We start from the raw sequence: 23,837 nt of genomic DNA on the forward strand, positions 1-23,837 counted from the left end.
CAAAATCTATCCAAATCACAAACGCACATCCCCTTTGATAAATAGAGCAGCTGCCCCTCTAAAACTATGTGCTTTACCACTGGCCTCACACATACGGGATGTGCTCTAGGTACAAGGTTCTAGTAGCAAAAGACTGGAAACAACGCAAGAATTTATTTGGGGGGGCTGGCTTAATAAGTGATGGTGTGCTCGCACGGTGGAGCACCGGGCGGCTGCGCGAAGGAGCGAGGACTGCCGCTGTGCGCCGATATGGAAAGATCTTCGGGGTACACTGTCATATGAAAAATAAACCAGGTACGGCACAGCATGGATAACGTATAACCTTCTGTGTAAGGAAAAGGAAGAAAATAGGACTTCATGTGCATTTTGTGTATATATCGCCAAAGGAGCTCTGGAAGGCACCACGAGAGACATTGAGAGCGCTCATCCTTCCTTTCCCGGAGGCCGGAACTGAGTGGGTAGAGGTGAAGGGAGGGACACTCCTCACAGCATGCTTTTTGTTGTGTTTTGTCTTGATGCAGAACTTTCCATGTACTACTGCCTCCTCAAAAACATGAATGACCAACAAAGTACACATGAAATTCTCTATGTGTTTTGTATTGTTAGCTCTTCACGCTGTAACAGGCTCTGGGGATGACGCTTACGTTTCAAAGAAAATATTATGAGTTACCAATAAAAAAGAAAATGGGGGGGGGTGCCTGGGTGGCTCAGTCAGTTAAGCGTCTGCCTTTGGCTCAGGTCATGATCCCAGGTACCGGGATTGAGCCCTGCGTCGGGTTCCTTGCTCAGTGGGGAGTCTGCTTCTCCCTCCCCCTGCTCCTATGTGCTCGCTCTCTCTCTCCCCCCCTCAAATAAATAAATAATATCTTTTAAAAAAATGGGATGAAATATTTTTGGTGAGCCTTGAACTCAAACCGTTCAAAATGAAGGACAGCAAGGAGGACAAAAGTTTCCAGCAAGGAAATGGCCTCAAGGGCCTTCATCTCCCGGGGCCCTCTGAGACCCAGCTGCTCATGCAGGGCTGACCACAGACATTTCTGGAACCCAGGCCTCTGCCTTCGCCATTGGGGAGCCTCAGGGGAGATCAGCACACATCAGACCTCTCGACGGCAGGTGCCCTCACACAGGCCTTGCCCGATTCTCCCCCATGTCCCACCCTGCCAGCACATGCTGCCCTAGACCTCATCCATCATGTCGTGTGAGGAAGAGGCCAAACCAAAGAGCCTGAAGCAGTGGGGTGCTGTGTCACTGAGATGCTACCAAAAGTGGGTATGTCCCCAACTGTCCTATCTGGAGGCAGATGCAATGCAGGGTCTGACTGTTGGGCAGAGACACCAGCTGTGGGCGTTTCCATGAATACTGGCCTTCCAGAGTCCTCCACAGAGGCTGACAGCTCAGAGCACCCCAGGATTTCTATAGGAAGGGCCTTCAGAGGCAGCTCATAAAGCCCCCTGAGAAAACAGATCGCACCTCCACTTTGACCCAAGAGGATACCATAGGCTAGGCTACAGTCTGAATGACCAGATACCCCAACATGCGGGCCACAATGGAAGCCGCTCTCTCTGGCTGATGTCCCCCAGCCCAGACTTTGGGCCCCTCCTCTGGCTACCTGTGACACGAATCTTCCACGAGACTGGTCCCTGTTCCTGCCCATGGGACATCATCCTCAGAGTCCCTTTCTCCATCATGGCCTATCCCCACGGGGACCATTCCTACAAGGGCATTGAGACTAGCAGAATGTGGGAGCTCACAGCCCTGTCCGTGCTCTCTCATTAGTTGGCATCTGCCAAACGAACCCACTATCAAAGGTGCACACACACACACACACACACACGAGGACACTCATCTCGCTCCTCCTCGGCTATTGCTCTGCCCCAGTCACCCCTGCTGAAGTATGACCTTGCTCTCGGTCCCCAGCGCTCCCATCAAATTTCTCCCTGTCAGAGAGACCACATCCACTCTTCCACCCTTCAGTTATACTCCCCAGCCCCACCCCGCCAGCCAGGCCCCAAACTCCTGCTGCAGGCTCCCTCCTGCCAGCCAGTCGTCTGGGACTGACTCCCACTAAGGTCTCATTCTGCCCCCAGCTGGGCAGGGCCCACCTCTTTCCTCCCGCTCAGGCTGCTCCATCAGACGCTGGAAAGGCCGTCCTCCCACAGATGTCCTCAGGCTCCATCCCTCCCCCATGGGATTCACAGGCTGGGCTCTTTGCACAGCTCAAAGTTCTGGAAGGGCAGAGCTTCACCTACACTGAGGAAGTGGGGGGTGGCTCCGCTGAGGGCTCCTGTGGGCAAGGTCACTATCTGCTCACAGAGTAAAGGCACACGGCCAACTTCAAGTGTAACCCCGGGGGTCCTTGGAAGCCTGGCTCCCTGGGGACGGGTTCACGTACTCCAGGCACAGGCAGCCCTGCGGGGACCTGAGCCATCTTCTAGGAAGAAGACTTGCCGCATCCTGCTCTGGCTTTCTGAAAGTCAACCACAGCACCCATGGGCCAAGTCCGGGAAAGGGTCCAGGCTGTCTTGGTGACCCAGACACTCCTAGCAGAGGGCAGCCAGCTGGAAAGAGCCACCTCTCCAGGCATGGGCCGTGACCTATGATCCCTCCCGCTGTCCCTGCCCCTCCAGCACCCCCACTCACTTTCTCTGTCAGGAAGGAAGGTGAGGTAGGTCTACCTTGTCACTTTGCACAGATGCCTGACGTCGGTCATTTCCTGAGGAGGCTGGGACACTTCTACCCATATAATCACTCGTTGAACAAATATGGATAAAGTGTTTACTCAGTCCAGGCGATGTTTAGAAAGTAAACACAGAGGATACAGTGATGACTAAGACACGACCCTCTTTCCAAACTAGAAAGGGCAGCTCCCTTTAGTCGACACTCACACAGACATATGGCTACAAACTGTAATTACTGCCAAGTAGAAAAGGTGTCTAGAAACATATGCACAGGACTATAGAGAATGAGGAAGAGCTGCGACCGCACCGGGAGGAGTCAGGGAAGTCTTCCACAGGAAAATCATGCTTGAACTGAGAGTAGCGGGCAAGGGGTCAGCAGGGCGAAGAGGGTGGGGGTGGAGAGGGCATGCCGGGCAGAGGAGGCCACCTACAAAGGCTTAGACATGAGAAGGAGATGAAAGGCACGGGACGGTGACGGGCAGAGACCCCAGGGGACTGTAGAGAGGCAGGCGGGGGATGGCCAGGCAGCCCCGAGCCTGCAGAAAGCGACAGGGAGGATCTGAGTCCTGTTGCGGGAGCAGTGCAGTGCCACGGGAGGGCCTGGGGAACACTCACCCTGCACATGTCTCAGTCCCGGACCTGAACTGCCCGTTCCTTTAGACTGGCTGTGCTTTTGAAGCCCTGCTCCCAAGCCTCATCCTTAGGCAAGACTCAGGGCTGGCAAGGTGAAATTTGCACTTGGGGGCTTCTAAATGTGATGCATGGAGTCAGGCTGTCACCCACAGGTCATCCACCGCGCCGCTGTGGAAGGTAAGCCATTCCCCGCGGACATGCGCACTGTTGCAGGACAGACGCAGCCTGTGAGCATGCGTGCCTCCTCCTCCAGGATGCCTCCCTTTCTGCACCAGCTGCTTCATCTACTCCTTGGGCTCTGACCACTCTCTCCCTTTTCTTAGGAGTCAAGGCCACTGGGCCCTTTGCTCTGACACTGCACTATTAGCTACCTCAGGGGGAAGCCACAGTTCATTCATCTCTGCCTCCTTCACAGGGAGTATTTGTGGAATAAATGATCAAGTCAGTAATATCTGTGATGACCACCTTCGTTCCACAGGCTGGTCTGCAAATGCCAGCATCCCTCCAACTAACCTCATTCATTCAATCATTCATTCTTCTCTCTCTCTCTTTTTTAAAAAAGATTTTGTTTATTTATTTGAGAGAGAGAGAGATAGGGAGAGAGCACAAGTGGAGAGGAGAGAGAGAAGCAGGCTCCCCGCTGTGCAAGGAGCCCGATGCCGGGCTCGATCCCAGGACCCCGGGATCATGACCTGAGCCGAAGGCAGATGCTTAACCAACTGAGCCACCCAGACGCCCCCATTAGTTCTTCTCTCAACCTCAGTGAGCAGGTGCCATGCTAATGCTGGCGTCAGCGATGGGTAAGAGCTGGCCCAGCCCTGCCCTCATGGACTTCTGTTCAGTGGAGGAGGCAAATGTTAATTTAAAAATAATCACACCAGAAAAGGCACACGTGTCAACCAGGATAAACCCTCTGACAAAAAGAGGCCTAATTCTTGGGCCAGGGACACAGATGACCTGCCTCTCGGTACTGCTCATAGTGGCAGCACAGCAACTGTGAGCCAAACAAACCAATCATATGCTCGGAGACAGCTACAAAAATAATATCTGAAAACCGTCCCTGGCACAAGGGCAGGTCTGACCCTCCAAGTCTCCCACGGACGTTTCCGTAGCATTTCTCATCTGTGTTGCAAAGATGCCGTCTGACTTCTTTGGGGAATATGGTCTTGGAGACAAGCTACAGAAATGCTCAGACCCATTTTATTCCAGGGAGAAAAATCTGAACTTGCAATGTGAATGGTATGCTTAAATATATGGACAGACATGGGCAAAAGTACAAAGGTATACAGGGGGCATGGTATCTTTAAATCTTTTTTTCTACTCCAAATCAAATAATATGTAATAGACCCAGTGCTGGGCTTAGTCAACCATGGCTCGTAGAATTAACATTCTGGAAGCTAGCTTCAGGGGAGCAAGGGGCAGGAAGCCCCATCTCGGGGAGCAAAGAAATGCTGGCTTTAAATTTCAGGTTAAACCAATGTTATTCACAACCCGGCTTTGAAGCTAAAAGCTTTACACAATCGGGTCTGGTCACGCAAAGGGGGAGGAAGCAAAATAGCCTCCGATTCCCATCTGTCAAGAGAAAGCTGTCTCTTGTGTGTCTTAAAAGATCATAAACCCATTGCGTTTTCTTCAGAGCACAGCAGATTCAGGGGTTTTGCATTTTTCTTGAAGGGTTCTGGTTTGTTTCTTTAAAAATCATCATGTACTTTATGCCTGCAGATGCTCACTGGGAGGGAAAAAAATAAAAACAAACAGGAATCTCCATAATCCCTTCTGGTATCATGGCCTTTGGGACGCAACCCTAGCCAAAGGCCTGCCCTGGAGTCCCAGGAAGGGAGCCTGGAGCCACTGGGTCAGACTTCAGCCTTTCTCCGGTCCCCTTTCTCTACAGAACCCAGCCAAAGCCAGAGACAGCCCTTAGATAACCTCTTCCGTCCTCCCAGGTGCTCCCCTGCATGGCAGGGCAGTGGGAGGGCCCCGTGGGAAAGGGTTGAGAGCCAGCAGACCTGGGCTCTAACTCCAGCACTGCCCTTCCTTGCTGTGTGAGCCTTCTCTGGGCCTCAGGGGCCCTATCACCCACCATGGAGGCTGAGTCAGTCATTTCTAACCATTTTCTCCTCCAAAACCCACCTAGATTTTGTCTATTAAATAGTATTACCTGAGCATTAACTTATTTTCCCATTTTGGTTGTTCTGTACAGTCTTTGTAGGGCACACACCCCCCCTTGCAATATCCATCCCATCCTAAACAATTGCCCAAACCTACCCAGGGGATACCATTCTCTTTGCCAATACTTGGTTTAGGAACAGACAGGTGGGTAGTGGGGGCATTGCCGGGGTCTTCTGGGAGGAAGTCAGAGAGGAAGAAATCTCGTTCTTCTTCACTAGGATACGTTTACCCTTAACCTTTTTGAATTTGTGAGAAGTCCCAGATCCCATTACTGCTTTACGCAGGCACCACAGTGCCCCCCACCCTTACCCCAGGTCCGAGGTCTGCTCCTGATCTGGCCTGCAGGGCTCCACGGTAGTGATAGCCAGCCAGTCTGCTGCCCGGCTCTCTGACACCACCATGCTCCCAGGCCTGCCTCCCCCAGTGAAGATGAGGCCCAGCCGGGTCTTGGCATGTCAGACTCCTAGAGGTGGAGTAAGTGAGGTCGCTCAGCTGGGATGTGTGCCTAGGCCTCGTACCTGCAGTGTTCTCTCCACTCCCCTTCTCCCTTCGGATCAGCCACTAAAACTAATGCCCTCCATTTCCTCATCTATAAACTGGGACGATGGTCTGCCAGACAATCCCTGGGGCTTTTGTCAGGATTAAGGAGATCATCCCCGTAACGTGCTTAGCACGGTGCCTGGCACAAAGTTAGTGTCCAACCCACGTTAGTTCCTGTCACCATCACTTTCACCACGGAAACCCTTCCAAGGCTTCCTCAAGACGAAGCCCCAGGCTTCTGGGCCTCCATGATCCGCCCCTGCAGTCAGAGTCACCCCCCGGTCACCCCACAACGCCATCCCCGCAGGCTACTTTCTCCTCATTCCTCATCCCTCTGCCGGCTCGCCTTCACCCCCGCCCATCAAGGCTCAGCCTAGAAACCACCTCCTCTCTGAAGCCCGCCTCTAAGTCCAAAGGCTGAACGAAGAGCCCTTTCTTCTGGGTCTCCTCAGCAAGCTGCACCGGCCACCACTCTGGCCTGGATTTTACTCCTCACAACCCATCCTGTCAGGTCAGCTCCCATTTTCCAGCTGAGGGACCCGGCAAAGGTAAGAAGTAATGTGTTTGAGGCCACAGCAAATATCTGCATGCCTCTTACCATGTCTTAGAGTAAAGCTAGGCCCTGTGGTGGACGGGGCCACATGCCAGGGAAGCCTGGGCACCCTGACCCTGGCAGGCCCAGGGTCAAATCCCCCACTCTGTCTCTTACGAGTCTATGATATTTGAGAAAGTTCTTTAACCTCCTGAATCCTCGGTTTTGTCATCTATAAAACAGGACAATCACGAGACCTGGGGTTGATGAAAGAATGCAAGGAGAATACCCATAAAACGTTTGGCATAGTGCCGGCCATAAAGCACGTGCTCGAAAAACACGCACCATTTCTAGGACTGTTCTTTCTTTCCTTCCCTGCGAACAGTACGAGCTGTCTGAGGGCAGAGAGCACGTCTGACTCACCTCAAGCACAGAAGATGCTAGTCGGTGTTTGTTGACTGAATGCATGACCTAGGAAGGCTTGAGGGTTTGCAGGCCTGAGTGGCTCGGGGGAACCCGGCAACAGGAGAGTCTCTGGCATCATCAGAGAACTCAGGAGAAAACTTCAGGAGTGACCTCCAGGACACCAGTGATCCCGGAGGAGGCAAGAGTGAAATGACTAAGGCCATATGTTCTACCTACTTCTAGGAAAGCTTTGAGGCAGTTCATAACATTTTAAATGAGCGCACAATAAACTACCAGAACTCAGCTGAGCTCTAAGCTTCCCGGCGACACATACACGGAAAGGAAGACACAGTAAGTTGTTCAACTGCTCAGAGCCCAACAACAGCGACAAAATGCCATTCAGTCTCCTACTCTGCCTGGGGGTGTTCGGATGCTCAGGTGACCTAGAGATGACTAACACCAGGAAAGGGGCCCTGCAGGAGGGGCCATCCAAGCCAGACCCCAGATTCGCAGAGGAGACAAGGCGTGGAGATGAAGGGGATAGGATTCCGGATGCAGACAAGACGCAGCCAGCAGCATTTCTAGAGCACGTACTGTGAGCCAGGCCGTGTGCTGGGCACCAGGGCGGCAGGGCTGGAAATGTCGCGTGTCAGCCCAGAACCAAAATCGATGTTCTGGGTGACTGTATAAATCCCAGCTTAAACTGGGCTGAGAAAAATCAAAGTAGCGTGCAGGAAATTCCATTGGAACTACCGTTATTCAGCCATTAGTCTCACTCAATCTTTCTTCTCTGAGAAGGAAAACGCAAAATTGTAGGATTGCCAAATACGTTCAGGTTCGACCAGAGTGAATCAGATTGTGCCGCGTGTTATCCATGAGTCATAGGCTGTCAGTGAGGGAAAAGGCCCCAAGGGGCCGACGATTCCACACTCTGGGACAGCAGAGGGATTTGTCCAGGGCCACAGGGCACATCCAAAGTGAGCTGAACCTGGGAACACACGAGGCCCCGATGCCCACTCCAAGCCTCATGGATTCATTCATTCCTGAGCAACGTGCACCAAACTCCTGCTGGCTGGCTGGCCCTGTGAGTGGCATCTGAACCAGAGAGGGGTTTAAGTTCTAGTCCCTGCCCTTGAGTGGAGGACGTAGAGAAGTGAACGATTCCAACGCGGCAAGATAAGTGCAAGGAACCTGAGAAGTGGAGGCACCCCGGGAGCCAAATGATGGTAGCTGACCCTTATACAGAACTTACTCTGTGCCAGGCACTATTCTAGGCGCCATATCTGCTTAATCCTCATAACAATCCCATAATGTCAGGTCTGTTATTGCCCCTCCCATTTTACAGATGAGGAAACTGAGGCACAGGGAGCTTCAGTAATTTGCCCATGGTCACACAGCGAAGAGACTGAAGAGCTGGGATCCAAACCGTCTGACCCCAGAGTCTGCTCCTAACCCTATGCTAAATCGCTCCACTTAATCCAGGCTGGGGGCGGGGGTGATCCAAAAAAGCCACCTGGAAAAAGTGAAGCCCGAGACTTAAGAATGAGTAGGAAGAAGTTAGCCAAAGCAAGGGGCAAGGAGAGGAAGTGCATTCCGACTGAAGGAACAGCATACGCAAAGGCCCAGAGGCACGTGAAAATGTGGTGCTTGGGGAATGGCTATAATTCAAGAATTGGGGGGAGGGGGAAGAGAGCAAAGTACAAAACGCTCTTTCCTCTCGGTCTAGCTGTGCCGCGCTGCTCTCCGTTATCCAGAGCCTATTGTATACTCCGAGGTACACATAGTGTCAATACAGAACTGAAGCTCTCATGGCATTGGCATGAAGAGATGGGATTTCTTTGTGCTTAACTGAATCCAGATGACCTCAAAGAAGAGGCAGGAAGGAATACCTTGTGCATTGCCATGGGACAAGTCTGTTCTCTCTAATCCACACTGTCCAAGTCCATTACCTTGTACAGTAGTACCTAATTACTCCACCTTACAGAGAGATATGCACACTAATTAGGAGGGATGTTAAATTAACCACCATAGTGAAAATATTCCAAAGCAAATGAAATATTACTGGGAGCAAAAGGGTGATTTGTTTCTATGAGTTGTGCTTTTAAATGAGATCAAAGAATGCTAAAGGCTTCATTTTAATTATACCTGGAAGGACTCCTCGTGCATGCACCCCCCTTTTTTGGCTTCCACACACAGCAGTCTGTCCCCCATCCTCCACTGCACAGAAACAAATAAATAAAAGGGTTTAAAAATCATATTTACACTGATATCTTTGCATTACCCCCATTTGGGTTTTTTGAATTACTGTCTTTATTTTTTTCCAAGGACGATATAACTAAAAAGAAGGTTCATATTTTGAAGTGTATCTATCTGACCATTGCACAAATGTTTTCAGGAGAAATCACTATATTTCTCCCAGATGGGTATGGGTTTTGTCATAGATAAAAGTGAGAGGGAGGAAAAAAAGATAAATCATCAGAGATCCAAAAATACTTTTCATTTGGAGAAGATATCAGGCCATTTCGATGGGGCTGATGGAGTCCCTGTTCTGTCTCCATTACCCGAGGCAGGCAGCCCCAGCCAGGAGCCAACTACTGAGATTATATTCCCCATAAGATGGTCCCCGATATATATATATATATATGATCTTCAACCTCTATTGATTGACCAATTTCACAAGCAAAGACTGGTGAAATGAAGCTGAAATGAACATCATGCTTTAACTCATTGAACCTATCAGGCCTGAGTTAATCTCACTGTCCACTGTCTCTGATAGAATTCAATTGATCAATCATGTTTCGGTGATAGTACCATTTCACTGGCTTATTGCTTCTTCATTTCAGAGCTTGACCTGTTAGATATACTCGGACTGGCTCGACTCCTCTTGGATACACAGAGATCAGCCTCTGTCCGCCAATGTGTGTCATCTCCTGTCTCAGCTGAAAAGAACTCGAGAGGCTTTTGTGTCTATGGTGTGTTTCTCCCCCAAACACACACACATCGATGGTGGACTCAGGACGGCATGGAACTGAGCAAGCACAACCCTTCAGAGGGGTCTGCAGTCTGCGTGGAAGCAGCGTCAGGCACTCCCGTGACACAGCTAAATCGACCTGGTTGGACTCTGTACACAGCAGGGGCATCTTCTTACATCATACTGGCTAATGCGTGTGCCCACACAGGGTAAGGCGCAGCCAAAAACGGTAACAACCGCCGCCACTCAAGCATATCTTCACGCCGACCTTCCGCATTCATCAGTTTGTCTGACTCTCACAATGACCTGAGGGGTAGGGCAAGAGATTATCATCCCCATTTTAGAGACGGGAAAATGGGCTCAGAGAGGGGAAGGTGGTTTGCCTAAGTCACCCAGCAGAGTTATCAGGCCAGGTGAGACTAAGAGCCCTAGGGTCTCAGCTCCCGAGTGCCTCTGCCAACCTCCGGGCAATTCCAGAATTGCCAAGCCATGCCGGGCACACCACTGTCCTTGGCTTCTTGAATGAAGGAAACATTTCAAATCAGAGAATTTCAGAGCTTCGGGGGGATTCTAAGATTGTCTGCAGCTTCATGCACAGCTTAGAAATTGAGGCCCAGAGGGCAGCAAACAGTTGTCCAAAGTCACCAAGACACTCGGCAGCCCAACCAGAACTCAAACCTGGATCCCAGATGCCCAGCTCAGGACTCTTTGCACTTTGTCTCGAGACCTCTCTAATTTGTGCCAAGCCAACGACCTCTTATCAAGCAAGGGAACTTCATTCTCCACTGTCAACATGGCCCAATGTGCTGTTATGGTTCCTTCGTGGCATTTAATTTAAATTTCCCAACTTCAAGCCACGAGACCGCGCTTTGGGAAATCAGGGCGCAGGGGCTCTGCCCGGCTGTCTGCCTGGGGGAGGTGGTTCTTGAAGCCACAAGGCTGAGCCCAGCATGCGAGTCTCTGGAGGAGGCCAGGGCAATGACAGTTTGCAAATCAGCCCTGCATCTGCTCAGACCTGGCAGAGTCTGCAAACACACTAATGGACTTTTCCTCTGTCCACGGGGAGCAGGGGAGACGCAATAAATAAAGTAGGCGCCTCTGGGGGGAGCCATTGCTGAGGCCAGAGAGAGGGCTGGGATGAGGGCTTGCTGAAGGTGGGGAAAGGGCTTCTGGGCCTCCCTCCTGCAGCACGCCGCCTCCCTCACCCACAAAATGGCAGTCCACCTTCCTGTAACCCCAATCTCCACCCCCCCAGATTCCCCAGTCTGGTTCCCAAATAGTCGGGCCCTTGTCTGATCATTTTCATACACTTACAATTCATGCCAGACACAGAAGGGTTGTGGAGTGGAGGGGCTCATGTGGTCTGATCTGGCCACAGTGTAGAGACCCCATCAGTGGGAGATGTGACAGAGGCCCCAGGGGGCAGATGAAGGTTCCTGCCCAGGAGAGAGCTGATGATGGGTTCAGAGCCAGGTTCAGGAGACGATCAAGAGGGAAAATCTGCTGGAGTTAGTGACTCACTATTGGCAGGGGGCAAAACACGCCTCTGAAGTTCCCCATTAGAAAGTCTAGGCTGCCACCCACTGATGCCCCATCTCCCGCTGAGCAAAATCCACAGTGGATCATAGCTTACAAGGCCCTGCAGCAACCAAATCAGGCCACCAGGCCTTGTCCGCCTCGGAGGCCACAGTGCCTAACGCTGAGTCAGGAGCCACTGAATGGATGAATCTGGGTCCCCCGCCCTGCAACCAGGCCTTCCTGGCCTCGCCTCCTCCCACTGTCCTCTACTTACTCTGCTCTAGCCACGTGGGCCTTCTTGCTGTCCCTCAATTCTGCCAAGCACACCCCTGCCTCAGGCCTCTGCATATGCTGTTCCCTCTCTGTCGAACGCTCCTCCCCAGATATCTGTTTGGCGCCCTCCTCCCTCCCTTAGAGTCTCTCCTCAAATGTCATCTCATCATTATGAGCACCATCCACACACCAGCCTGTACCCTCCCCTCTCCCCAGCTTCACACTCTGTCCCCTTCCCCAGCTTCGTGGGCCTCCAGCGCCCTTAGCAACATTCTGTTTATTTTCCTTATTTACTTATTCTCTCTTCCCTTATTAGAATGTCGCTCGTGAGGGCAGAGGGTTTTGTCTATCTTGCTCACTGCTATGTCTCCAGGACCCAGAGCACATAACAGGCACAAAATAAATACTTGCAGAATGAATGGATAAAAGTGGACATTTCACTGAAAGTGAAAAACTGAACAAGTACAGAGGAGATGGCCACTCCTGGACGGCCTGCTGGTAAAGGCTGGAGCTCCCTCCCTGAGGGCATCCGTCGCTCCCTTCCATTCCTGGCCTGCTTGGGAGACAGAGCCCCCTAAGGGGAATCAAAGGGGGCCGCCAGGCCTTGTCCACCATGGAGGCCACAGTGCCCAACACTGAGTCAGGAGCCACTAAATGAACGACTTCCTAGGAGGGAGGCCCAGCTGTGGAAGTGTTTAGATGACATGGAGAGTACTGCCTCAGTCACCGGCTCGGGCTCCGCCACTTGCCAGCTGTGTGACCTTACACAGCTCATCTCATCTGTGCAATGGGCTCCATTAACTGTGCCGTGTCAGGGCGCCTGGGCGGCTCAGTTGTTAAGCGTCTGCTTTCGGCTCAGGTCATGATCTCAGGGTCTTGGGACAAAGCCCCTCTTTTCTCCCTGCTCAGTGGGGAGCCTGCTTCTCCCTCTCCCTCTGCCCTCCCCTCCTTGTGTGCGATCTCTCTCTCTCAAATAAATAAATAAAATTGTTATAAATAAATAAACTATGCCGAGTCTAAGCACTGGGTCACAGCAAGCAGGCTGTTAGACCCCAAATGAGATAGGACTGTCTGCACAGCACGCATCTCACGGCAGCCGATGAGGACAGGGAGTGAGGAGAGAAGAGAAGCCATTTGCTTAATTAAAAGGACAAGACGTACATGGAGAGGGGTACCTGGCTAAGCTGCATCTCTTGGTTCAAGCATTCAACCATCTCTTGCCAGTGCTCCGACAGCAAGCATAGCCCCGTAAGGGACCCCAGTCTTAGCTCTCAAGGGAACCCATCCTCCGGCAGGGAGACAAAGCCTGGAGATGGAGCGCTGATTCAAGCACGAGCAAGGACCATAGAGGACCCCACACAGCAGGCAATGGGGGCCCAGAGATAGAGAGAACTCATTGGGTATTGATGGGGGCAGTCAGGGAAGGCCTCCTGGAGGGCGGAGGTGCCATTTGAGCCAGGATTTGGGCTTGGAGGTAATGAGGAAGGAGACAGAGGGTATCCCAAACAGAAATCAGAGGTAGGGGGCTGAGCCTGAGGAGTGAGGCCTCCTGGGAGCTTGGCATCCATGGAGTAGAGCCCAGCCCAGACAGGAAGCAAGTCATGTTTCTATCTCCCTGGTGCCAGGTCTTGGACACAGTAGGTGCACAACATATGCAGATTTTGCCTTTTAACAGAGTCACAGAACTTCCCAAGGGAAGGGACCCCAGAGAGAAACTGCTTGTTTCAGTGGATTTCAACAAAGATGATCGGATCAGAGGAAATGTGGGGAATCTGTGAGTTTCTGTTACTGGGGAGAAATGATGGCATTTCATGGGCAGAGCCGGCGGGGGGGGGGGGGGGCGGCACTCAGCCCAGTCCAGCACAGTGAAGAGCTGCCCGGTGCCCACATGTCTTTGGAATGACCCATCATATATTCAGGTTGGTGAAAACTCTCTTTATAAATATCAGAGCCGTGAACCTAACTGGTTTACTTACAGACACACATTTGGCGTTTTAATTTACACGGACTTCTCCAGGAATGCAACCATCACATGAATGGAGGAAAGATTATGCTTTGTTTTGGTTGGAATTTTATCAAGACATGTTCACAATTTCAGAAAATCAGTTTACTGATGGCAACACCACCAGAAGAATTGGTATCGCCAAAAAGCACAGCTCTCCGCGTTTGTAGCTGCTGCATGGACGCTGGTGCCGTGCACAAGTGCGAGCGACCGACTCCTTTATTACGTCTTCCTGGGTAGTCGTGCCTGAGCGTTTCCATGATGAAATACATCATTTTGTTATGATTTTATTGTCCTTTCCCTCTTTTGTCACAGTTGGGGCATTGATTTTTTAAATTATATGTGTTGGGTAGGTTATATTGTTCCTAAATTTCATTTTTAGACAGCAAAGGAAGTACTGCAAAAAATATCTGTTTTAAAGAGGGGATGCTGGGGCGCCTGGGTAGCGCAGTCTCTTAAGCATCTGCCTTCGGCTCAGGGCGTGATCCCGACATTTCGGGATCGAGTCCCACATCGGGCTCCTCCGCTGGGAGCCTGCTTCTTCCTCTCCCACTCCCCTGCTGTGTTCCCTTTCTCGCTGGCTGTCTCTCTGTCACATAAATAAATAAAATCTTAAAAAAATAAATAAATAAATAAATAAAGAGGGGATGCTGAGTTGACAGGTAATCACTATATATGCTTTCGGAGGCCCCTCTGGTTCTACCTGTTAGGACTGTCCCATGTTAGGGACTCTTCTTCCCTAATCTGTCTTCCTGAAAAAGGGATATATCCAGAGAGAAAAAGAGTTCTCCAGACCCCTTTTGAGAGACAGGAAGACAGGTGCCCAAATTAACTCTAACATAAACGTACTTCCAGAGTGCCTGGGTGGGTCAGTCGGGTAAGCGTCTGCCTTCCGCTCAGGTCATGATCTCAGGGTCCTGGGATGGAGCCCTGCATTGGGCTCCCTGCTCGGCAGGGAGTCTGCTTCTCCATCTCCTTAGTCCCTCCCCCCACTCGTTTTCTCTCTCTCTCTCTCTCTCAAATAAATAAATAAAATCTTCTAAAAAATGATAACAAAATAAAATAAATGTAGTTCCTCGACATGAACAGTGAGAGGTTGTTCCTAAAACACAACACCTGGATTCCCCCTATCCTTTCTAGAAATCCATTTCCCAAATACAACAATCCAGCTAGGACAGAGCCAGGAAGGGACTCAGGTTCTGCAGCAGCCTCTCCTTCCTGTCGGGGTCTGTAACAAGGAAAAGAGCAAAAGGCCAGGGGAAGGAAAGACACCTTGAGAAATCAGTGCTCCTGCTATCCTGCGAACCTGCGAACTTGCGGAATGGGCTTGGAGTTCAGAGAGCTGGAGAGGTGGGACAAAGCCTGCAGCGAGGTGTAAGAGTAGGGGAGGGGTGGGAGGAGGTGCTACTTCTGCCACAAGTAGAGCCGCTAAGTGCACAGGCTCTAAACAAGACCGTGTGGGTCTGAATCCCAGCCCTGCAACGTACTAGCTGTGTGACCCTGGACTGGTGATTTAATCTCTCATCTTTTCCATCTGCAAAAAGGAAACAGAATAGCACCTGCACTTCCTTTTTTAAAAGATTTTATTTTTAAGCAATCTCTACACCCAGCGTGGGTTTTGACCTCACAACCCCAAGATCAAGAGTGGCACGCTCCACTGACTGAGCCAGCCAGGCGCCCCAACACCTGCACTTCTTACGGCTGCTGCGAGCACAGTGCCCGCCACATTGTGAGTGCCTCTGTCTCACGGCCAGCCTCATAAGGCTGAGAAAAAAAGGGTATTCTCTCTTCCACTGGTCACGCGGCCAGACCAGGGGTCGATGGGCTGGGAACAGAGACCTGTGTCCTGGCTCCATCTGCCCTGTAGACCACTCATCCTCAACCGATCCTCAGAGATCCTCAGTTGCAGCTCCCCCATTTGACAGCTGGGAACACTGGGGCACAGAGGGGAAGAAAATAGAGCTCACACGGCAAACTAGTGTTAGATTCCCAAGCTAGACTCCTTCCACAGCAGCACGCTGCTTCTTACACACTCTAAGCACCAGTGGGTCCGTCCGTGAATGAGGGTGATTGTCACAGGGTGGCACTAGGGATCACTGAATGCAATGACGGAGGGAAAAGCCCGCCGCAAGCCTTTATTAAGCTTTTGTCACCTCGGAATTTGGGCCATTAAGCAGCACATGGTAGGTGCCTGCCATTTATCCTCGGCAGTGCATTATCCCCTCTCACTGACCAGTAAGCTGCCCGAGGGCAATGGCCCGTTCGTACCAGAGTACCTACCACACGGCTGGCTCTCAGTGACTATTTGTTGAGTGAATGAATGATAGCAAGACTGAAAACAGAACTGGAAAAGAAGAAAAAGCGAAGGCACTCTGATGTCTCTAACCAGAGGAAAAGAAAGATTGCAAGGAAGAAAGAAGTCCTGTCTCTTATCTACTCCGTTCACATCTGTCCTTCGTGGCAGGCTCCAAACTGGGCGCTGAGGCTGAATGGACGGTGGCCCCTGTCCTTGGAATTCGTGGTCTGATGGGAGAGGCAACAGAAGGCTGCAGAGGCTCAGAGGCAGCCATGCAGCTGACAGCCTTCTCTGTGGGAGCAAGGAGGGCTTCCTGTGGGAAGTGCCCTGCCACAAAGCATGGGGATGCCAGACTGGGGATAGAGATGCAGGGAAGGCCTCCTTTCCAGGGCAGAGGGTATAGAGACAATGCGGGTACATACGGTGGGCTGAAATCCAGCCCTGAATTTGTCAAGCCATGGCACTCGAAGCAGGGACGCCTTTCCGCCTTTATCTACTTTTCCACTCGTGCAAGAGACAAAAAATGGATGTCAAAGCATCACCCGGCCAGACCAGAGCCCCCTAGGCCCCAGGGGCCCAGGGTAGAAGAGACCACAGGGACAGCAGAAGGACCGGCCAGTACAACATGGAAGAAGCATCTTGCCATCCCAATTCTGCACCATGGTGCAAGGGGAGAGCGGTGTGCGTCATCCACCTCGGTCCCAGGCGGCCCGGCAGCCTGGCCTCTCCTCCGCAGGCTTGGGGGGGGGGGGTGCCCAGCATCCCCCGATTCCTGACAGGCGCTGGGCCGGTCCCCGCCGCCGGCGCGCATCATCTGCTCCGCTGCCCAGCTCCCGGCTGCCGCCGCGCCCGCGCTCCCCGGGGCCCAGAAAGCTGGCATCCGTTGTTACCATAACAAACTCAATTGTTCTCAGCAGGGCCCCGGCAAATAAAGTCATTCATTAGGGGCCTCTCCCGGCCGCCGTGGGCCGCGCGGCAATCAGCGGGCCGCTCGCCGCCCCCTCGCGGGCCGAGACACGCGCCAGCGCCGTTACCTGCCGGGGCCGCCACGCTGTGCCCCGCGGCCCAGCCGAGGCCGCCGGCGGGGGGAGCGCCCGGCCGCCGGGTAGTTTTATCGCCGAACGTCAATTGACTTATACTGATTGGCTTCCTGCCGCCAAATGTCAATTAAATTGCAAATGCTTGGCGGAGCCGGGGGGCGGGCCGCCTCCTTCCCGAAGGCGCCGCGCGCTCCCTTCTTTTTGCGCCGCGGTCTGAATTCGCGTTTGAATTTATTTCTCCTTCCACGTCGCGGCGGAAAATGCCGACGCCGTCCTGGAAGGGGTTTGCGCTCCGGTCGGGCCGAGGGGGACCGGGCGAGGAGGGGGCTCTGGTCTCTGGTCGCCGGGCGGCACGGCGGCATCCCTGGAAATTCCTCAAAGATCCTGGCATCTGAATCCTGGTGCGATCTTGAGGAAACCCCTTCCCGCTCCGCTCAGGCCTGGCTCTCCACCACCGGCCTGGGGGCTGCAAGGAGAGCAGCCCAGCCTGGGGCCGGGTTGGCCGTGCGGAGGGAGCAAGGTCTGGCGAAATCGCTAAGATTCACCAGGCGCCGACTCCCGCGGAGGGGTTATGAGCAGAGTCTAATCTCAACAAACGTCTAAAGCAAATATTACTATTACCCTTCTTTTTCAGGCAAGAGAATGGAGACCCAAGTTAGGGAAGTTGCCAGAGATCTCCCAGCCAAGGAGCGGCCAGCTGGCCTTCAGCCTGGGCAGCCAGATTTCAGAAGCCTGTCGCTTAATGACTGTGCCCTGGGCTCACAGGGGTAGGGCTGTGAAGAAATGAGAAAGGGAAAGGGACTGGGCGCTGACCTTGACCTGGGCGCCTGCCCCCACCAAGAACTGGGCCAGGTGCTTTATACCCATTATGGAATCCTCCCAGTAACTGCATGACCTAGGTAGCTCCCGTTTCACTGATGGCAAAGCTGACCTTTGGAGAAGTTAAAGGAATTGTTCAAGGTCACAGAACAGGCTCATGACATGAACTCTAAGAACCCTCTCACACCTACATGGAGCTCTACGTTTACAAAGCACTTTCCCACCCATTGCTTCTCACGGAGTCTGCACAAGACTCCGAGGAAGGCAATCTGTTCTCTTTGGCCGAGAAGAAGACTGAGGCCCAGAATGGCTTGCCCCAGATCAGTAGCACTCACACCTAGGGCCCTGTCACTCCAAGCCCAGTGCTCCAAAGCCTACCTCAAGCAGGCCTTGAGACAGGACCACTCAAGCACAGCTCCGCTTCTGCCCCCTCCCTCTCCATTCTGTGGGGAGCTAAGAGGGGGATACAAGTCATAACTGGAGTGGAGCTGGAAAATGCTTAAGGTCATGGCAAGAGCAGGAAAGGGGGCTCCTGGGAAAGAAGGCATTTTCTGCAGGGACCATATATTAGGCCCCCGAAGAGATTTTGTTATTTATTTTTCCTCAGTTGTCTCCCACAAGCCTCCCCTTTGCAGCTTGTCTGCTCCTTAAGGCTACGACTTGGGAGAGAGATATGCAGGTTCTTAACTGATAAAATGTGCCAGCATTTAAAAGATACAAACCTGACCGAAGGTCCTTTTCAGAAAAGAGATGTTAGCAGAACAAAAGACCCATTCAAGAGTGCTGGATGGCGTTTGTGTCTCAGACAGAAAGGAAACCAAGAGAGAGAAGATGGAGGAGGAGGGAGGGGGCGGCAGGGAGGAGGGAGGAGGGAAAAGGAAGGATCAGGAGCTGGAAGGGTTGTCTGGGCTCACCACATCCAAACTGAGGACCCAGAGGGGAGGGACCTGACCGAGGTCACACAACAAGATAGTGGCTGAACTGGGGTCAGGAACCCAGGCCTCTCCACCCCATGTCAGGCTCATCCCGCCTCTGCAAGCTGTCCTCATCCACCATTTGGATTATTAGCTTCTTGAAATACAGAGCGAAAGTTCTGCCAGTATAAATTCTGGTGGGTATGTCTTTCTTTTTCTTCTGACCTCTTGCCTGAACAATCCTATCATTAGTCCTGGCAATATAAATAAAATCATTTAAAAAGAAAGAAAGAAAGAAAGAAAGAAAGAAAGAAAGAAAGAAAGAAAGAAAGAAAGAAAGAAAGAAAGGAAGAGAGGAAAAAAGAAAGAAAGAGGGCTCCTGGTGGCTCAGACGGTTAAGCATCTGATTCCAGGTTTCAGTTCAGGTCTTGATCTCGGGGTCATGAAATCGAGCCCCGTGTCAGGCTCCACGCTCAGCACAGTCTGCTTATCCCTCTCTCTCTGCTCCTCCCCCCCTCACTCGCTCTCTTTCTCAAATAAAATCTTTTCTTAAAAAAATAAAAATAAAAGAAAGGAGAAAACAAAAGAGCTGGGACTCCAGAAAGTGACCAACAAAGTCACCAAGGAATCTGAATTCAGTGTAAAAACTCTTTGATGACAGAAATAATAATAGCTATTTTTTAAGCTTGCCATGTGTCAGTGCCTATCAAAATATCACAAGTAACATTTTTTAATTGCCAGGAAAAGCAGGAATTATTATCCCCTTTGGACAGGTGAGGAAACTGAAACTCAAAGCAGGCCCTTGTCAGAGCCCACACAGCTAGCAAATGGAAGGGCCGGGTCCAGACACCAGCCCACCCACTGCACTACCCTGCCGAGGTTTAAAGCCCACATGTGACCAGCCAGTTATTGCACTTGAAACTGACCGACGTGAAGGTGTGACAGCAAAGCGTGCATGGCAAACGTGTTGTGGGGAAACTCAGACATGGGGCACCTGCGTAATGAAGCAGGTTCTGAGCCAAGGCCCCCCTTGGCTGAGTCTGGCAGGACGAGAGGGATGGCAGAAATGGGGGAGGGGGAAAGGTGGACTTGAGAGCTAGCGGAATTCCCACTGATGCCATGCTGTTGTGACACTGTGTGGGGGGAAGATCAGGATGGCAGGTAAGCCTCCTCTGGAGCCAACCACCCACGCAGGTGCCAGTCCCAACACTGCCACTCTGGAGTGTTGGAGCTGTGCGGCCTTGGGCAACTTCCTGGATCTCTCTGAGTCTATAGAACAGGGATGATAAGCGTACCTACCTGGTACCGTGGTGGTGAGGATTAAATGCATTAATAATTTCAAATATATACGGTAAACAGTAAGTACCAGCCGTTACAGTGGTGCCGTACTGCAGGTGTGATCTGGGGCTAGGAGCTAGCCTCACTGGAACACGTGCTCAGGGAAGGCGAGCAGAACGAGGGCGGAAGTCACGAGCATGCATATCTGTGCATGCGTGTGCGTGTGTGTATGCACGTGTGCGTGCACATACGTGTATCTGTGTATTTAGACCATGAGAGAGCTCCCTGCCCATCCAGAATGGTTGCCATGAGATCCTTTCTCAGGGACCAGGCAGCAGAGGCTGGAGGACAGAGGCTTTGGGGTCGCGCAGGAGTGGATGGATGTTTGATGTACGGGGTTCTGGGTTCTACACAGCAGCCAGCGCCCACTGACCAGATGGGCTCCAGGCTTCTATGATATCCAGAGTCCTCCCTCCCCGATTCAGTACATATTTGCTACCATGAACCAGTCCCCGTGCTGGGTACGAGGGCAGCAATGGTGACCACTGCAGACACAGCCTCATGGGGAAGACAACTGACAGATGTGCTTTTTATCCATAGGCAGGTTCCAAGTGCTGCAGGTGGGGCCAGGGGAGCTCACAGGAGTGAGCACCACGGAAGCTGTCCTTGAAGAAGTGTTATTCACTCTGGAGCCTGAAGATTTAGAATGTCGCCTGCGTAAATAGTGGGCGAGAGGGGGCAGTTTTCCAGGCAGTCACAGTAAAACACACCCTTTATTGAACATGTGTCCTGCACACGGGTCATCCTGGGCACTTTACATGCATTACCTCATACAATCTATAGAACAGCCCAACCACAGGCACAATCGGTGCCCTCATTTTACATATGGGGAAACTGAGGCTCAGAGCGATCAGATAACTAGCCCAAAGTCACATGAGCAGGCATGGCTGGAGTCAGCACCAGAGCCCCCGTTGCCTGACTCTGCAACCCATGCACAGAGCTCTTCAGCTGCAAGCAGGAAAGAACAAGGCATGGAAAGAAGTTTGGTGTGACTGGAATAAGCATGAAAAAAGGAGGGTGGAGATGGATGAGACTCACAAGATGGGCAGGAGCCCCAACCACAGAAGGAAGGCGTTGCAACCTCGTTAAGAGGTTTGGGGCTTCCAAGAACAGGCAGATCTTCAGGAGAGTCACTGATCAGAACTGTATTTCAGGGGGCGCCTGGGTGGCTCAGTCGTTAAGCGTCTGCCTTCAACTCAGGTCGTGATCCCGGCGTTCTGGGATCGAGCCCCGCATCAGGCTCCTCCGCTGGGAGCCTGCTTCTTCCTCTCCCACTCCCCCTGCTTGTGTTCCCTCTCTCGCTGGCTGTCTCTCTGTCAAATAAATAAATAAAATCTTGAAAAAAAAAAAAAAAGAACTGTATTTCAGAAGCACATCTGGGGCTGCTCTGTGGAAAGTGGACTCTTTGAAGAAGTCAGGGACACTGGAGGTGGGGACGCATGAGGAAGCTACAGCAACAGTCCAAATGAGAGGAGAGAGTACTTAGACAAAGGCAGTAGCAGTGGGGACAGACAGAAATGAGCAGATTGAAAAGAAGCAGTGACCTCGAGCAAACACCTGCCATAAGGCCTTTATTTGTGGCCACAGGCAGAGGCACAAACTTTCTAAGCTGTGAAATGTTTGCCTCCGGCCAACTTAAATTCCAGGGAAAATTCCTCCCCGTCCTACAGGACCAAAAAAGATTGCAAAGCCTTTTCCACCCAGCTATTTTATATAAAAGTCCGAGGGAGAGGTTACTATGACCCCCACCGATGGGAAGTGACCTGCCCAAGGTCACACAGCTGACAGGGAATGATCCTGAATCTAACTCCAGCTCTCCTGTTTCCTCAGGCACACCACAGAATGTCAGAGCCCAAAAGATCCCTAAACCCCTTGTTCAAATCTCCACATTTGACAAGACTCAGAAAGAAGTGACTTGGCCAAGATCACACAAGTAAAGGCTTAGAAGAGAACCAAGGACCTAATTCCCAGGAAGCTTTGTATCAAGACATTTGCACCATGGAGGTGAGGAAGGACCAGACTGATCCCCAACAAGGATAGTCCAGCCCCCCCCCCAGCCCTAACTAAATGCTGTGAGACTCAGGGAAATGGTCAGCTTCCCTGGCCACTGCCAGCCCCCACTGAGTTACAAGCACACCAAGCTCACCCATGGCCAGTCCGCACTGCCCTGTTACCCCTCTCGTACCCAACCCTGAACAGCAACTAAGCTGTCTTGGGTCAATGGTGCCACCTGGTGGCTAGTTCTGGGAAGTGTTTGACCCCCTTGTGGCTTTTCATCTTCCCCCCTAGTCTCTCCTCCGCCGGCTTTTCTGTTCCTCTCACACACAGCGCAGTTCATTTCGCTGCCAGCAAGCTCCTCCTCATACACATCTTCTCTGACACCTTTAATCTTCCGTCTCTCAATTCTTCTCACATGACCTTAGGACATTCTCTTTTTCTCCCTCTCCTCCATGTGAGTCCATTAGTCCAAGGAAAGCCCTAGTCAGGACAAGTGATAAACTTGTACCATTGAACACGAAAACTGGACATTCCAAAGTGAAATCACACACACACACACACACACACACACACACACGCACACACCAGTGACTAACTACTGGCATTCCAGAAACACCCAGAAGCCCGTATGGAATCAGAACAGAAATCTCCTCTGTCTCAATTGCCTTTCAGACCTGCTTTTCCTCAAACAGCAGGAGTCAAGATAAATACCAAACCTACTACTTTATTTCATTTTATTGGTTTTCATTCCTATTCAACAATATTTTCTGGGGTTTTCTCCCCACCAAAACTGTGCCCAGGGTGAGGTCTCAGGGATCTGCCAGCCAGCACAGAGCCGAGCTGGGATGGGGAGATGTAGTTGGGTCCCAAAATGCCCACTCCCCAGGCTCTTAAGGAGCACGAGGTGGCTGCTTTTTACCCTGAAGGAAGCCTGCTGGAGGGAGATCAGACCTCCGACCCTACAGATACTCTGCTGGAAATCAGGGAAACCTTAGTAGCTGTGCCTTTCTAGGGGAGCTCAGGCTTAGAAGAGGAGCAAGCACTACATACCCCAATGTGCTAGAGAAGGATTTCCAAAGCCCGGCATGTCTCGTTACCGCCTCCGCAGCTCAAAGACCTGCCATGGCTCCCACTGCCTTCAGGATCTAAGTAGAGGGGAAACTGACGGTACCATTCCTTTTAACTAAAACCATTCAGCTGCTCACCCGCTCTGTAGGAGTGATAAGTAAGCAAGCTCAGGGCTCGCAGTAGCCTAAAGCAGAGATTCTCAAAGTCTAGGCCAGGGACCCCTTTAAGGGGTCCCCCAAGACCTCTTCAGGGGGTCCTGTGAAGCCAAAACTATTTTCACAGTAAAACCAAGGTTTTATTGGCCTTATTCACTCTCACTCTCTCATAAGCATTCCGTGGAGTTTTTCAAAGGCGCTAGGATGTGTGATATCACGGCAGATCGGATACAGAAACAGGTACGAGAATCGAGCTGTCTTCTATTAAGCGAGATACTAAAGAGATTTGCAAAATTGTAAAGCAACGCCACTCTAAATTGTTTGGTTTGGAAAATATGATTCTTCCTTATTTCAAGCGTGACTTATGTTACTTGTTTATTACTGTCATTTTTAATGAACTAGTAAGTAAATATTTTAACTTTTATGTTTGAATTAACCCACACAAACTAAAAAACTCTTTGGGGGTCCTTGATAATTTTTAAGAG

At 51.6% G+C, this 23,837-nt stretch overlaps 1 protein-coding gene across 1 annotated transcript in view; it reads right to left on the bottom strand.

Moving 5' to 3' along the window:
- The window catches only part of PAX5 (paired box 5), a 92,735-nt gene that overhangs the window by 42,946 nt on the left and 25,952 nt on the right, over positions 1-23,837 (bottom strand). The window lies entirely within an intron of this gene.

Source organism: Ursus arctos, unplaced genomic scaffold, assembly GCF_023065955.2.
Source record: "Ursus arctos isolate Adak ecotype North America unplaced genomic scaffold, UrsArc2.0 scaffold_18, whole genome shotgun sequence".
In the NCBI taxonomy this organism is placed as follows: Eukaryota; Metazoa; Chordata; class Mammalia; order Carnivora; family Ursidae; genus Ursus; species Ursus arctos.